The sequence below is a fragment of the Pan troglodytes genome, chromosome 7 (genome assembly GCF_028858775.2).
Source record: "Pan troglodytes isolate AG18354 chromosome 7, NHGRI_mPanTro3-v2.0_pri, whole genome shotgun sequence".
In the NCBI taxonomy this organism is placed as follows: Eukaryota; Metazoa; Chordata; class Mammalia; order Primates; family Hominidae; genus Pan; species Pan troglodytes.
Genome location: NC_072405.2, coordinates 130,443,969 through 130,460,833, shown reverse-complemented (window position 1 = coordinate 130,460,833; position 16,865 = coordinate 130,443,969). Strand labels below are relative to the sequence as shown.

The 16,865-nt window shown below is 39.0% G+C and overlaps 1 protein-coding gene across 5 annotated transcripts in view; it reads right to left on the bottom strand.

The window, feature by feature from the left end:
- COL14A1 (collagen type XIV alpha 1 chain) overlaps nucleotides 1-16,060 on the bottom strand; it is a 245,293-nt gene extending 229,233 nt beyond the window's left edge. For 4 of the 5 annotated variants that reach the window (XM_054656977.2, XM_016959810.4, XM_016959809.4 and 1 more), the window contains exon 1: nucleotides 15,700-15,938. The gene's annotated coding sequence lies outside the window, so the exon portion shown is untranslated. Of the gene's footprint in view, nucleotides 1-15,699 lie in introns of all 5 variants that reach the window. The other variant, XM_016959807.4, reaches the window with a different exon arrangement.
- Nucleotides 16,061-16,865: the final 805 nt, after the last annotated feature.

Below are 16,865 nucleotides of genomic sequence, written 5' to 3'. Positions count from 1 at the left end.
ATCTTGTGCAGGCTAGTCTCGAACTCCTGGGCTCAAGCAACTCCCCCTTCTCAGACTCTCAAAATACTGGGATTATAGGAATGAGCCACTGTGCCCAGCATAAATTCTTCTTTAGTTGTTGTTTATTTTAAGTTAGGATGAGCAATACCACATTGGGAGAAGTGAAATTTCAGTTTTCCCAAGCTTTTCTGCCAAGTCCCCAAACTTTTGGACAGTAAAGTAAGGGCAAGAAAAATCCCAATGCTATTAAAATGCCATGAGATAGTTTAACATTTACCAAAATGTCAAACCTAATTTGTTAAAACTTTGCCCCAAAGCCTGCACAAAACAAATAACTCTGCCTTGATTTTTTGCTCTTGTTTAAAAACGTCATGTTAGAAATGGCTACTTAGTTCTCTATTCGGAAGGTATAAGCCAAATTTATGGAAAGTTGATAATGTTTAATACAAGTGCTCTTAAAACACTGTCATAATTTTACAATCAGTAACATAAAACTAGGCCCATTAGTGCTAATTTGCCCTTCCACTCATATGTTTGTTTTACTTAATCTCATTTGTCCAGATAAGTTTAATAACGAGCAAAGGCCCAAAGTGTAAGCATTAAGCAATGCTTACAGGCATCCACAAAATTCCCAGACTAACATACAGCCAATTTTATCAAAATTCCTTAAATATTTATCCTAACATTTTCGTAAACCACACACACTCACTCTCTCTCACGCCGAGATTTATACACATATATACACACAAACCTTGGATAATATTGTATTCAATCGTTGGTGACTTACAAAAAATAAACCATAAACTTAAATGAAATTCTTGTTGGTTATTTGGTATACCATATATCCAGCAACTCCATGCCCTGAGGGAGATTGTTATTTATAGTATTAAATGTTCATTTCAACAATCATTTATTAAGAGTCCTACTATATAACCAAAGCACTGTACTTGATAATAAGAAAGATACAAAACTTCGTACCATATCTTCCCCTTGGTAGCTCACTTAAAGTTAATTGAAAAAAAAAAGATTAATTGAAAAGTGAACATTAGGTGAGCTCACTTACAATTTACTTGAAAAGCAAGATTGCCAGCAATCATATTGCAAAACCGAATGAAATAAGTATGAAACAGAACAGAAAGGTAGCACAGGTGGTGGTATGCATAGAAAATTGTGAGTGAGGAAGCCACTTGTGGTGATAATTTGCTATATATAGGTCCTTGGCTAGCTGGTTTAACCACTCTCTGCTCTTTATCAATGAAATGTGTGAGATAATATCTATCTTTTATTTTTTAATTCATTAATTTATTGTTGTTGTTATTTTGATTTGGGTTTTTTTTAGGATCTCTCTCTGTCACCCAGGCTGGAGTGCAGTGGCATGAACATGGCCCACTGCATGCCTGAACTCCTAGACTCAAGAGATCCTCCTGCCTCAGCCTCCTGAGTAGCTGGGACTACAGTCCCATGCCACCTCACTTGGCTAGTTTTTTTTAATTTTTTTTTATAGAGACAGGATCTCACTTTGTTGCCTAGGCTGGTCTTGAACTCCTGGGCTCCAGCAATCCTCCCACCTCCGCCTCCCAGTGCCAAGATTATAGGCACGAGCCACCGCACTTGGCTATGTCTACCTTTTAAGATGATTGTGGTATTTTAATTAATTTACTTAGAACACAGATAACTCTCAAAAATTTCTAATTAGTAGCATGATCGCAACATGTTGAAAGAACAAAAAAGGAAAGGGGAATCATAATGAATTTTCTACTTGAGCAGATGCTAAAAAAGGAAGGAGAATCAAGAAGACTTTATCTCTTCTATCACATTAAGGTTGTGGGACTAACTTGGCAAAAAAGTTTAGGCAAAAACTGAATATCCAGATAATGACAGAGGCAACAGTTATTTGCAAGAGTGAACCAGTTTAGACTTTTCAAAATACATTTCTAGCCATTTTTATCATTCTCCAGATGATAGCTCTATACAGGTTTGAAATGATCAACCATATGAAGACATGGGCGACCTGACTCGAGTAATTCATAGGCTTAAAAAAGGACTCAGCAGTTACAACTGACAAGTTCAGGCAAAGAAGACTTGAAAGAAATGGTGATATTTAAGCATATTTTATACGAAAGAAAAATAAGAATCAGAGACACATAACAGAAGTTTTCATATATTAGAAGAGTTTTATGTAGAAGATAAAACAGTATTATTTTGCATAGCTTCTGAAAACAGAACTCTAATCAGTTGGGATGCTCCTAACCCACAGGAGTTCTGTAACAGCTCTAACAGTTAGAAGCATTTCTTCTCTGTCACTAGAAATTCTGGGGCAGAAGCTAGCTAAGTTTTACTTATAAGAGATGTTATCAAAGGGATTCCTGAATTTGGGGGCAAGAGAACTAGATAAAATGATCTCTAGGATGCCTTCCTCAACTCCACATTTTATATATATGTTCATATCTACTTTATAGAAAGAGAATTTTACAGTCAATTGATGATCTAGGTCACACATTTTTGTAGATTAAAAAACAAACCAAAAAAACAACAACAAAAGAAATAGGCTTAATGTATCATCCAGTGTGTTGGCTTTGAAAATATTCCTCCTCATTTCTTCTCACTATTGAAATACTACCCTCCTCACATCCAGAATCATAAAAGGATTTTCAAGATTAGCTAACGAGATCTACTTAAAAAGTACTGGAGGAAGTGAGCAATTATTACACTTATCTGTTAGCATCATGACATAGGAGGAAAAAACTCTAAATTAGGAATAAAGAAGACCTAGTTTTGTTACTATTAGTTTGGTGGTTAGCTTTTTTCTCTCTGAAGGAACTCCCCACTATGCATGGCATGGTGATCAGAAATCAGGGGGAAAGCTGCTGTCTTACTGGCATAAAGCATCAGGGAACAGAATTCAGGAATACTAGAGAAACTAGATATTGAGAAGGGAAATGTCAGAATGGAATGAGACACAATGTGGGGGCAGGGGGAGCAAAATCTGCATAAAACTGCCCTCAAATCCTGGACATTTCAGAATGATAAAGATCACTTAATTAGGAAAAATTAATCATAAATATGTGTGAATTTAATAATGGAGTTTCAAAATACATAAAGCAAAAACTAATAGGACTAAAGAAATAAGAATAAGCAAAGTTGAAGATTTCAGCACTCCTCAAGAACTGGTTGAACAATTAGACAATATATTGGTATATAGATATATTGATAGATATATATCGGTATATAGATATATTGATAGAGTTGTGAACAACTCTATCAAGTAGTTGATATTTATTGAGCATTACATCCAACAACTGCAAAAATGTACATTTTTTAAGTGTAACAGTAAAATTTAACAAAATAGGCCATATTCTGGGCCATAAAATAAAACTCAATAAATTTCAAAAGATTGAAAAACATACTCTGTATGTTTTCTGAAAATAGATTTAAATTAGAAATGAATAATAGGCTGGGTATGGTGACTCATACCCATAATCCCAGCATTTTGGGAGGTCAAGGTGTGTAAGATGGCTTGAGCCCAGCAGTTTGAGACAACTGGGCAACACAGAAAGACCTCATCTAATTTAAAAAAAATGAATAATAATAAAATATCTTTATAAATTCAAAATATTTGAAAATTAAACAATATGCTTCTAAATAATCAATGAGTCAAAGATGAAATCACAATGGAAATTTTTAAATGTTTGAAAGGGAATGAAAATAAAGGTACAATTTGTGAAAATTTGTGGAATGCAGCTAAAGAATTAGAGATAAACTTATAGGTTTAAATGTTGATATAAAAAAGAAGAAAGATTTAAAATCAATGCTCTAATTTTTTACCTAAAGAAGCTAGAAAAAGAAGAGCAAACTGAATCCAAATTAAGTTGAAGGAAGTGATTAATAAAGATAAAAGCAAATACTAAAGAAATAGAAAACATTAGTAGAAATTAACAAAACCAATATTTGCTTCTTTGAAATATTAATAAAATTTAAAAACCTTTGGGAAGTGTGATCAAGGAACAAAGATTGAAATACAATTAACAATACCAGGAATAACAGAGGATATAACTGCCTACTTCACAAACTAAAAAACAATTAAAAAGGAAAAATACAAATAACTTTTTGCCAATAATCCCAACAATTTAGCTTACTTGGAAATAAACTATTGAAATACTCAACTTGTTAAAACAGACACATGAAGAAATAGAAAACCCAAATAGCCCTATATCTATTAAAGAGATTAAATTTGTTATTAAAAAATATTTCCACAAGGAAAATTACAGTCCCAGATGGCTTCACTAGCAAATTCTATGAAATATTTAAGGAAAATATAATACCAATCCTACACAAACTCTTCCTGAAAGCACAGGTGAAGGCTAGCATAACCTTTTTTTTTTTTTTTTTTTTTTTGAGACAGACTCTCACTGTCACACAGGCTGGAGTGCAGTGGCGCAATCTTGGCTCACTGCAACCTCCTACTGGGTTCAAGCAATTCTCCTGTCTCAGCCTCCCGAAGAGCTGGGACTACAGGCGCATGCCACCACACATGGATAATTTTTGTATTTTTGGTAGAGATGGGGGTTTCACCATGTTGCCCAGGCTGGTCTCGAACACCTGGCCTCAAGTGATCTGCCCACCTCAGCTGCCCAAAGTGCTGGGATTACAGGCATGAGCCACCACACCCAGCCCTAACATAACCTTTTTATCAAAACTAGACAGCATCACAAAAAATAAAAATCACAGAATAACCCTTATGAACATAGATATAAAAATCTTTCACAAAATATTATCAAATAGCATTTAACAATGTAAAAAATAATAATAATGATGACCAAGTAGAGTTTATTACAGGAATGTAATATTGGTTTAATATTTTTAAATCATTTAGCATGTTTAGTATGTTTCTTCCCTCAGGGAGAAAAAGGCTAACCATCAAGATAATATCCACTAATCATTTAGCATGAGATTTTATACATATATATGTAGTGTGTGTGTGTGCGTGTAATCTAAATAGAAGGACAAAAAGTATTTCACAAAATTCAATACACATTCAGGATTTTAAAGAAACTCAGCAAACTAAAAATAGAAAGGAACTTCTTCAATCTAATAAAGGGCATCAATGAAAACTCCATAGCTAGTATCACACTGAATGGTAAAATATTGAATGCTTTTCTCCTAAGATCAAGAATAAAATAGGGATGTTAACTATTACTAGTTCCACTCAACACTGTACTAGAGGTCCTAGCCAGTGCAATCAGGCAAGAAAAAGAAATAAAAGGCAGAAAGAATGGGAAGGAAGAAGTAAACTGACTCTATTCACAATCAACAGGATTGTTTACCAGAAAATTCTAAGGAATCTACCAAAAACAAAACCCTACTTGAACTAATAATTTAGAAAGACTGACAGACAAGATCAGTCAGCAAAAAATCAATTGTATTCTTATATAATAGCAGAAAATAAATAAAAAGAAAAAAAATTAAATTTATTTACAATGACATCAAAAACATAAAATAGTTAGAAATTAATATGACATGCAAGGCCTCTATACTCTTCAGAATACCAAAATACAAAAGTGTATTACTGACAGAAATGAAAGAAAGCCTACATAGAGCAGTTCACCATGTTTATGGGTTAAAAAAAAAAGTATTCTGTTAGAATGTCTTTAAGATAATCTATAGATTCAAAGCAATTTTAATCAAAATCTCAAAAAAGTCATGGACAAATATTCTCTAAGACAGTTTGCTAAAAGTTAAACTGCTGGTTATAAAGTATGCTTATTCCTTTTAAAAAGTATTAATGGGTTGGGCACAGGGCTCACACCTGTAATCCAGCACTTTGGGAGACCAAGACAGGCAGATCACCTGAGGTTGGGAGTTCGAGACCAGCCTGACCAATATGGTGACACCCCATCTCTACTAAAAATACAAAAATTAGACAGGCTGTGGTGGTGCACTTCTGTAATCCCAGCTATTCAGGAAGCTGAGGTGGGAGAATTAGTTGAACGTGGAAGGTGGAGGTTTCAGTGAGCCAAGATTGTGCCACTGCACTCCAGCCTGGACAACAGAGGGAGACACTGTCTCAAAAAGAAAAAAAAAAGTATTAATGCATATTGCCAAATTGGTCTCCAGAGAGATTATGCCAGTTTATATACCACCAAAAGTATATGTGTCTATTTTTCCATAAACTCGCTGGCTCTGATATTTGCAAATTCTTTCACGTATGAAAAAATTATAGTTCAACATATAACATCACCATGGCTAAAAGTATGACTGCACATCTTTCATTTACTTAAGCTGTCTTTTGTTCGGTGAACTCTCTAGCATATCCTTGGTCATTTTTCTATAGGATTGTTCATCTGTTTTTTTTTTGTTGGTTTGTTTTTTGTGATGGAATCTCACTTACTCTGTCACCCAGGCTGGAGTGCAGTGGTGCAATCTTGGCTCGCTGCAATTTCCACCTCCCAGGTTCAAGCAATTCTCATGCCTCAGCCTCCCAAATAGCTGGGATTACAGGCATGCACCACCATACCCAACTGTTTTTTGTATTTTTAGTAGAGACAGGGTTCCGCCATGTTGGCCAGGCTGGTCTCGAACTCCTGACCTCAAGTGATCTGACTTCCTCGGCCTCCCAAAGTGCTGGGATTACAAGTGTGAGCCACCACACTCAGCTAGGAGTGTTCATCTTTTTATGAGAAATTTTTGTATTTAATATGTGGCTCTTTTTCCATCATATATGATAAAACACGTTGCCCAATATTTATTTTTTTTCTTTTTTATCTCCTATGGTTTATGACATGCATATAAGTCTCTTTCTCCTTTGGAATTATAGCATTTTCCTATATTTTCTTTTAGTATTCTTACATTTTCAATTTTTAAATTGAAATCTTTGATCATCTAAAACTTATTTTGATGTAAATGAAAAAGTTTTAACTTTTATTCTCCATGTCTATCCAATTAGTCCCATACCACTTATAGAATAATTTACCTTTTGCTCACAGGTTAGCAATGCTATATTTTATTTTCGAATCTATCAATTTTCTATTTATGTGTGACTATTAAGTAATTGTAAATATCAAAACTTTATAATATGTTTTAATATTTTCTTTTAAGTTTTCTTTCTGATTATTTTTGACTAGGTACCAAAAACTCCTCAAAATTGGGATCATGTTAAATTAGTAGACCGATTTAGGTAGATCGACCTTTTTTATACAATAGTCCATCTTTACATCAAAAAAGAATATATTCTTTGTTTATTCAAGTCAGTCATCTTCATTTCTTCATGAGCACTTTAAAGAGTTATATAAATTTGACATTTTGAGTTTATTTCTACATATTATATACATATGTTTTATTTCCTGTGTTAATGGATTTTTCTTAATCACTTTTAAACAAATTGTTTATTAATTATAGTAAAGCAATTTTATTTTTATATTAATTTTGTAACCTACCTTGAATAGTTTAACATTTTTTCAAAGTATTAAAGTTTGTAAAATTGATATCCTTAATTTTTTCTGTAGATGATATCTTTCTTCTTACCTTCCAAATTTTATGTTTTTCATTTCTTTCCCTTTTCTTATTACTTTGGCTACTATCTCCAGAATATTTATCCTGGAAACTTTGTCTTGTTCTTATTTTTAATAGCAATGCTTCTTTGGCATGACTTTGATTTTGAAGACACATGGCTAGACAGACTGTTAGAGAAGATAAACACAAATATACTGATATAAATGTATCATGTTTAGTAAATTTCCATCTGTGTAAACTTTATTGAGTTATTAATCTGAAATAAAATGTTAAATTATTGTAGTAGTTATGAAGAAGATCCTCTAACTTTTTTCTTTTAACTTTTTAACATAACAATTATATTAATCCATTTTCTAATACTAAACTTACCTGTAAAATTTGAGCCCAACTTGATCATTGTGAATTATTCTTTTGGGTTCTATTTACTAATATGCTATTCATATCAATAAGTACATCAATATTAGTGAAATTAATCTGTAGCTTTTCTTTTTTATTATGCTGTGTCAAGTTTTGATATCAGTATTATTTTTTCCAGTTTTATAAAAAATAACTTAGAATTTTTTCTTCTTTCTCTGTACTGTACTTTGGAACAGTTATAATAGCACGGTATTTTTATTTTTTTACATTTTTATTAGCATTCAATTGCAAAACCATGGGGAGAGTTCAGTACTCTTGGAGAGGTTACTTTTTAACAACTTTTTCAACATGTTTGTGCCTAATGTTTTATTCATAATTCCTGTATAATAAAAAATCAGTTTTAGTAATTTGTACTTTGTTTAAAAATAACTCATTTCATATCATTAAAATAAGAATACTGCCCAAAACACAGCCTGGGCGACAGAACAAGACTCTGTTTCAAAGAGAAAAAAAAGAACACTACCCAAAACAATATCCAGGTTCAATGTTATTCCTATCAAACTACCAACATCATTTTTCACAGAAATAGGAAAAAAAAATTCTAAACAAAACCAAAAAAGAGCCTCAATAGCCAAAGCAATTCTAAGCAAAAAGAACAAAACTGGAGGCATCAAATTATCCAACTTCAAACTCTACTACAAGGCTACAGTAACCAAAAAAGCATGGTACTGGTACAAAAACAAACACACAGAAAACGGAACAGGTTAGAAAACACAGAAATAAAGTCACACACCTACAACCACCTAATCTTCAACAACGTCAACAAAAACAAGCAATGGGGAAAGGACTCCCTCTTCAATAAATGGTGTTGGAATAGCTGGCTAGCTGTATGCAGAAGAATGAAATGGGACTCCTACCTTTCACCATATATGAAAATTAACTCAAAATAGATTAAAGGCTTAAATGTAAGATCTAACATTATATCTAACATTATATCTAACATTATCCTAGAAGAAAACCTAGCAAATACCGGCTGGGCACAGTGGCTCATGCCTGTAATCCCAGCACTTTGGGAGGCCAAAGCGGGTGGATCATGAGGTCAGGAGATCAAGACCATCCTGGTTAACACAGTGAAACCTCATCTCTACTAAAAATATAAAAAATTATCTGGGCATGGTGGGGCATGTGCCTGTAATCCTGACTACTAGGGAGGCTGGGGCAGGAGAATCGCCTGAACCCAGGAGGCGGAGGTTGCAGTGAGCCGAGACAGCGCCACTGCACTCCAGCCTTGGTGACAGAGCAAGACTCTGTCTCAAAAAAAAAAAAAAAAAAAAAAAAAAAGGAAGAAAAAAGGAAGAAAACCTAGCAAATACCATTCCAGACACAGGCTTTGGCAGTGAATTTATGACTAAGTCCTCAAATCAACCGCAACAGAAACAAAAATTGACAAGTGGGATCTAATTAAACTAAACAGCTTCTGAATAGCAAAAGAAACTATCAAGAGAGTAAATAGACAATCTACAGAATAGGAGAAAGTATTTGCAAAGTATGGACCCAACAAATGTCTGATATCCAGAATCTATAATGAACTTAAATTATTCAACAAGCAAAAAACAAATAACCCTATTAAAAAGGTAGGCAAAGGGCATGAGCAGATATTTCTCAAAAGAAGACATACAAGCAGCCAACAAACATGAAAAAATGCTCCACATTGCTAATCATCAGAAAGATGCAAATCAAAATCACATTGAGATACTATCTCACACCAAACAGAATGGCTATCATTAAAAAGTAAAAAAAAAAAAAAAAACAGATTTGCAGAGAAAAGGAAATGCTTATACACTGTTGGTAGGAACGTAAATTGGTTCAGCCACTGTGGAAAGCAGTTTGGAGATTTCACAAAGAACTTAAAAAACTACCGTTCAACTCAGTAATCCCACTAATGGATATATACCCAAAGGAATATAAATAAGTCTACCAAAAAGACACATGCACTCGTATGTTCATCACAGCACTATTCACAGTAACAAAGATGTGAAATCAACCTAGATGCTCATCAGTGGTGGACTGGATAAAGAAAATGTGGTACATATACACCATGGAATACTATACAGCCATAACAAAGAACAAAATCACGTCCTTTGCGGCAACATGGATGCAGCTGGAGGCCATTATCCTAAGTGAATTAACGGAGGAAGAGAAAACCAAGTACCACATATTCTCACTTATAAGTAGGAGCTAAACAGTACACATGGACATAAAGATGAGAAAACAGATAGTGGGGACTAATAGCGAGGGAAGGGGAAAAAGGGGGTGAGGGTTGAAGAACTACCTTTTGGGTACTATGCTCACTACCTGGGTGATGGGATCATTCATACCCTAAACTTCAGCATTACACATATACCTATGTCATAAACCTGTTCTTGTATCCTCAAACTTAAAATAAAAGTTGGGAAAAAAAAGAATCCATTTCATCCAGGCTTTCTAATTTATTGGCATATTTTTATTTTAATTACCATTCAATTCTTTTAATTTTCTCCAAGTTAGTGATGTTTCCATTTTACATTTCTTTCCTTGTACACTGAGGCTTTCTTTATTTTGCTTTTTAAAAGACAAAAAGCTGAATAAAATTCACAGTGATTTTTGTTTAAGAGAGAAATATCAAATGGAAGGGGAAAGCAACAGTAAAGTAGGAATAAGGGAAGGAAGAAGAAAAGGGAAAATGATGAAGAGGAAGAAGATGAGGAGGCAGAGGAAACAAAGAAAAAATAAGGGGAAAAGAGAGAAAAGAAAACAGTATAAAGGCAGAAAGGATACAAGATGACCTATCTGGCCAAATGTGGGCCAATGTTGCCTAGATTGGTGCTACTCAAAGTAGCTGGTCTATGAACTGTTACTGGTCCTCAGTGAGATAAGGAGCTTATGCCAATATGCAAGTCTATGTATTCTTTTGCTTCCTTCGTCAGAAAAGCTTTGCTATGAAAAAATAATGATAATCTCCGTTGAACTAACAGTGTGCTTGGTGAACAGTGCGCTTATTGACATATTTGATTTACATCATCGTGTAGTTTTTGTCTTATCAGAGGCAGGTAACAGTTTGTGGATGGGCACCAACCAGCAGTAGCACCAAACTTGATCCTTCACCAACCAGGCCTCTGATGAACTGCATCTGTCCCTCATCTTATTGAGGTTCTCCAGCTAGTTTCATGGCCTCAGTCACTGTTTTAACCTTCTAGATCTTGGGCACTCTCAGACATCTAGATGGGCAGTTTAACCCATATTCAAGAAAGTTCAACACACATAGGCAATCAGTAAATATTGATTGATTTAATAGTTAATGACTGAATGATCAGGGCTAATGTGTGTACAGCTCGCAGTTAATGAACTAAACAATTTACACTTGGCCTAGGGTCAATGACACTTGAAATTGGCAGACATTCTGCTTCCAAGTTGTGTGCCCCAGTGCGAAGCTGTGTTATCCAGATAAAACAGAACTGTTTTCTTCTCCCAATGGCATAGGTTTGCACAGAGAGGCTTCCTTTTCCTAATTTACAGAAAAACTATATTAGGTTAGCAGCACCCCTGTGAATCACTCAAACGCAAGGAATTTGACTGAAAATTAGCCTCAGTTATACAGCTGCTCAATCAGTATTAAACTCATGCTGTATGTTCTAAATGACAGAAGGTAGAGCCATTCCAAAAGTATGGCAAATTGGAATGACAGCTCCTTGACACAAGAATGTTCTTCACCTGGCTTTTTTTTCCTCTCTTCATTTTTTTCAAACACTGACATAGTTCATCTGTCAAAGAAATGGGAGACTGTTTTTAACTACAATGTACATCTGTAATCAGTATAAAGGGTAGCTTTACATCTCAGTTTAGACATCCTTTCCTTCAGGAAGTTTTCCTTGATCTTCCAAGTCTGGGGTCAGGTGCTCTTCCTGTTTCCTATAGTAGTAATCTTTATTTTCCATTCTGCAGCATTGAACACTACCCCGTAGTTAGCTATTGGCATTTCCATTTGCCAAAGCATATTATTCCCTACTGTATTTTGAATGCTTAGCACAGTGCCAGCACATGGCAGGAGGTAGGGCTGGGAAGTTAAGGAAGAACAGAAGCAAACAACCTGCAGCAAATTATCATTTTTAGACATCAATTAAATGTGCTCCTCTTTGCAAACGCCAGAGACAAAAGGCCACCCAGGAATAGATCTTTATCCAATAAAGGGCCCTCTGACTGCTCCTAGATAAAGACACACCCTAAGACATTGCAATGGACTTAGCAAAGCGCAACCTACCTCTGGACCAATTTTTGTAAGCAACTCAGATAATTTCTAGGAGAAATGAGGCAAAACACTGCTCTCTAAAATTCACAGAGACACCTTTCAGGGTAGCTCCGACAAAGGCCCATAGAGAGAAAAATGCAACAAGACCACTAATAAAAAAAATTACCTGGAGGAAATGGGGAGTCTAGGCTCTAAACTTTGACTTAAAGAACGCTCAGAACTTCCTATAGACTCTCTTTTATATTCTCAATGCCCGCCTCAGCCTCCCAAGTATCTAGGATTATAGGTGCCCACCACCACGCCCAGCTAATCTTTATATTTTTAGTAGAGATGGGGTTTCGCCATGTTGGCCATGCTGGCCTTGAACTCTTGACCTCAGGTGATCCACCCACCTCGGCCTCCCAAAATGCTGGGATTACAGGCATGAGCCACTGCGCCTGGCCCCATATAGACTTTTCTTAACCATATTTCTGTCACTTGCTGGCTTTGTGATCCCATACAAGGTACTTTTTATCCTTGAAGCTCAGTGATTGCTAAAGGAGGAATATTATTTGCTTCCCCAAGTAATTGGGAGACTTAAGTGTGTTTCTAAAAGAGAAAAAGGCAGATACCCAGTAAGTACTCAAAAAATATGCCAACATTTCCAACACACACACACACACACGCACACACACACACACACACGTCACAGGAACAGGATGCAGTTTGGTCTACAACAAAAGCTTAGTGTATACAGAAAAGTAACTGGATCCCTGCCATTTTTTATTTACTCATAGAAGAAGTCAAGGAGAATGATTATTTTCCTAACATCCAGCACTATCTAGGGGCAAACCTGCCAAGAAGAAAGTTTATTTTTATCACTTTCCTTTAAACTTTCTCCCTCCACTCCACTGTCAGTTCCCTGGGGGGATCAACTAGTGCCTCGTTTACCAACAACTTTGTTCTCAATGGACTATCGTAATCCCAGATAATTTGTTAACTCAGTGGTGCTCAAACAGCACCACTCCATCATGCAGCAGTTCTAGGAAGGCTCTTGTCCTTTAAAGGGATCTTAGGTTACACTAGACAGGCCAGGAAAACAGCAGTCATTTGGCTGGGTTTAGATAACACTGACTGCGAATGTGGCTTTACAGTGGTATCACTGCAGAGGCTGTCAACTGAAGACGAGCAAAAGACATTTGTGTTTTACTGTGTGACACTAGGAAATATTTAAGATAGAAAGGGAGACTCCCCAAGAGGTCTTCTTAATGAGCTAGGGGCTTTCCCTAGAGCCCCTCAAATCAGATCGATTTGTTCGGCCCATTTTTAAGAGCAGACCTGGCTGATTCTGAAAAATCAAGACATGCGTGGAGGGCCCCAAGAGTTCTCTGAAATCCTCAGCTGGACGGTTCGCAGCAGGATAAGTGCCAAGAGGCTCCTCCCATCAATCTTGAAGGCTGGGATCCATCCAAAACTGCTCCAGGAATCCTGATGGGTTCCAAGGAATACTTCCCAGGGAATTACTAAGAGGCCTTACCAGTGGGGCGCCTGTCCTTTCAAAGGGACCCACAGGAGGTCAGGGCTGCAGTGGAGGTTCAGGTCTATCCTGGCTCGGAGCTCCCCAGGGAGAAGGAGAGGATGGATACCCAGTATTTACTGAGAGAATAAGAAAGATAGCCTGTACATCATGGATGAACCTTGAAAATATTTTGCTAGGTAAAAGAAGCAGTCACAAAGGACCGCATATTGTATTCTTCCATTTATATGAAATGTCCGAAATAGGCAAATCCATACAGACATAGCGGCAGGTTAGGGAGAAATGGGGAGGTACTGCTAATAGGTACAGGGTTTCTTTTTGGGGTGCTAAAATATTCTAAAATGGTGGATTTACTCTGCTCTGTGAAAACACTAAAAATCATTGAATTGTACACTTTAAATGGGTTAATTGAGAGGTATATGAATTATATCTCAATAAAGCTGTTTTAAAAACAAGCAAACAAAACTATCCTGAAGTTTACCTTATAATAGCGAAGCACTTGGATTCAAAGGAATCCAAGTTACTCTTCTGAAAAACCAAATATCCACATGCTGTTCATTCATTCATTTATTCATTCACTCATTCTAAATTTACCAGTGAGTTCTCTATGTGCAGAATGGACCATGCTGTCAGAAACAGAACACCGGTCCTTCACTGCATCCAGCTTAAAGCCTGTTTGCTGGGTTTCAATAGAGCCTCTCTATCACCTACTGCAAGTATTATAAAAAGTGCCCTCCCTGTCCCTCAGTAGAGGAGGGGCCCCAAGGCCTTTAACGGGAGTTTCAGGAAAATCCATTTTCATTTCTGCTCTCCTCTCCACAGCCACCAAAGACTTACTCCCATCTTTCTCTTGTTCCTGCCCCTACTCCCACCCCCTTCAGCTGCTGCCAACAGAGGACTGTCCAAAACTTGCAGAAGTAATGGGACTCTGAGAAGCAATGTTTGGGGGGAAATCCTGGCCCATGTGAGAGCTGCACACAAGCTTCATTTGGACACGGAACTTTCCGTAAGGACAGGTCCAAAACCCTCCTGGACCTTAGCAGAGCAACCCTGAGCCACAGAGGACCCAAGAACCCAGCACCAAGATCTGAGCACCTGTGGTCCTGCACCTGCCGGCGGCCTCCAGGCTCTGCCCTAGGACCGAGGCCACTGTAATGGCCCCATGCGCCAAAGCCCAGCTGCCCCGGATGCCTATCCACCTAGGCGCTGTGTAATAGGAGGCCTGAGGGGGCGCGGGGTGCGGGGGGTGTCAGAGAGATAAAAGGGGGCAAGTGAGAGGTCGGCAAGCCAAAGCGGAGAGGATTCTCCAATATTACAACCTGGCGGTGCCTCTCTCAAAACCGCAACCTCCTGGCTTCTGGCACCAAAGCAAAACGCACGAAGCATCCCAGCCTCCCGGCGCAGAGAGGTGGAGGAGCGCCTACTGTCCCCATCCTCCATCATCGCGCTCTACCTAGCTGTTTCCCTTTGCGTCCAGCGCCTGGTTCTCAGCTACCCAAATCTGTAGCAGAGCCAACAGGTGACTGGGTGAGTTTCGTCCCTTATGATCTCCATCAGCAGCTCTCCCAAGCTATCCCAAACACAAGCTAAATAAAAACAGCGTGTTCTTTATGCACACACAGCCCTTCAAGACGGATCCCACCCAAATTACCGCCTTTGTTAAGCCCCTTCTATATGGAAATGCTGGAGCCGCCACTGTCCCGCAGCCAAACGCAGCTTCTTCCTGCCACACGCTCACGTCACTCAAACACTGGGAAAAGCTTCCCGGAGCAGCACATGGTATTTCCACTATCCCTGCGCTCTCATCACCCAATGCCTCTAATCTCCCTGCACCGTGAACCCCGCGAAAAGGCATCCAGGTGCACCCGTCCCATCCTGTCCCAAAGGTCCCCAGGCCATTCTGGGCGCGCGCGTGAAAAGAAAGTCCATGGAACTGCATTGCGTCTGCAGGTGGCTCGCTGCCTCCACTTTTCCTTGCTCATAAATGGACTTCGAAGCCGAGCCGAAGAAGAGCAGAGAAAGACGAACTGACCTGTGCTGGGCAAGGTTCCAGCCCAGGTTGGGAGCTCTCCGCGCCTAGGCAAGATCGAAGCTCCGCCGCTAGTTGGTCCTTGGCGGCGCACCGCCCTTGCTCTCTTCCCTAGGAGTATCCTTTTTTAATTAGCCTCTCTCTCTTTCTCTCTCCCTCTCCTTCTGCCGCTGCGCTTCCACTCCCAGCCTCCTGGAGCTGCCTCCGCCTCTCCAGCTGGGAGCCCAGGATCAGATATGAGGAAAGGAAGGCCCGCCGGCAGCCAATTATAGAGCGGAGGGTGGCCGCGGAGGCGGGAGGTGGGGAGGTGGGAGGCAGGCCTAAGCCCATAACGCCCCCACTTTCTCTCCTCCTCCTCTCCCCCATCCCCGCCCTACCGGAGATGTGGAGAAGCCAGCCCCGTGCAGCTCACGCGCTCGCCTACCCCGAACCCGGCGGTCCCCCCAGGTGCGCGCGGCAGCCGGATGTGGCGCGCCGAGAGCGAGCCAGGCTCTTTCCCTTCCACTGGGGCAGAAGCTACTGCAAGCTCCCAAACCAGGCCCCCTGCTCTCTTTGGGAGGTCTCGAGCCCTCCTGTTCTCAGGTGCTGTGTGCCCACTTCCCCATTTCCAAAAGACAGACTTTGCCTTCCCGCGTCAAAGACCCTGAGCTCCGAGTGAAACAGGTATCCACTATAAAGGCCCCCTTCGAGCCTCCTCTTCTCCCTCTTCCTCTTGTGAACAAGTCCAGGGGCTCTAAAACGCCAAAGCAGCGATGCTCAAACTTTAAGGTGCAGGGGAATCAGCTGGAGGTATCGAAATGGACATTTCTGTAGGTTACAAAAGGACGAATGTAGGCAATTTCGTGTGGTTGTACCTCATAACCTGCTGATTCCCCACCCGCAGAGATTCTGGTTTAAGGAGCCTGAGGTAAGCCAGGGACTCTGCAATATCACACCCCCTGGTGGTTCAGATCCTTGCAGGCCACTCTTTGAGAGGCTCTGCCTTGAGATGTGAAGAACAGGAGGCCACCAGGGCCCGGCGCTGGCTCTCCGGAGACTCTGTCCCGCGCGCTCACCTGCTGGGTGGGCCCTCTAGAAGAGTCAACACCTTTACTTACTTTTGACCCATAGTCTCCATCCTGCATGCCCGATTCTTTACAAATGTTAGGCGGAAGGTGGGTGGAAACTGA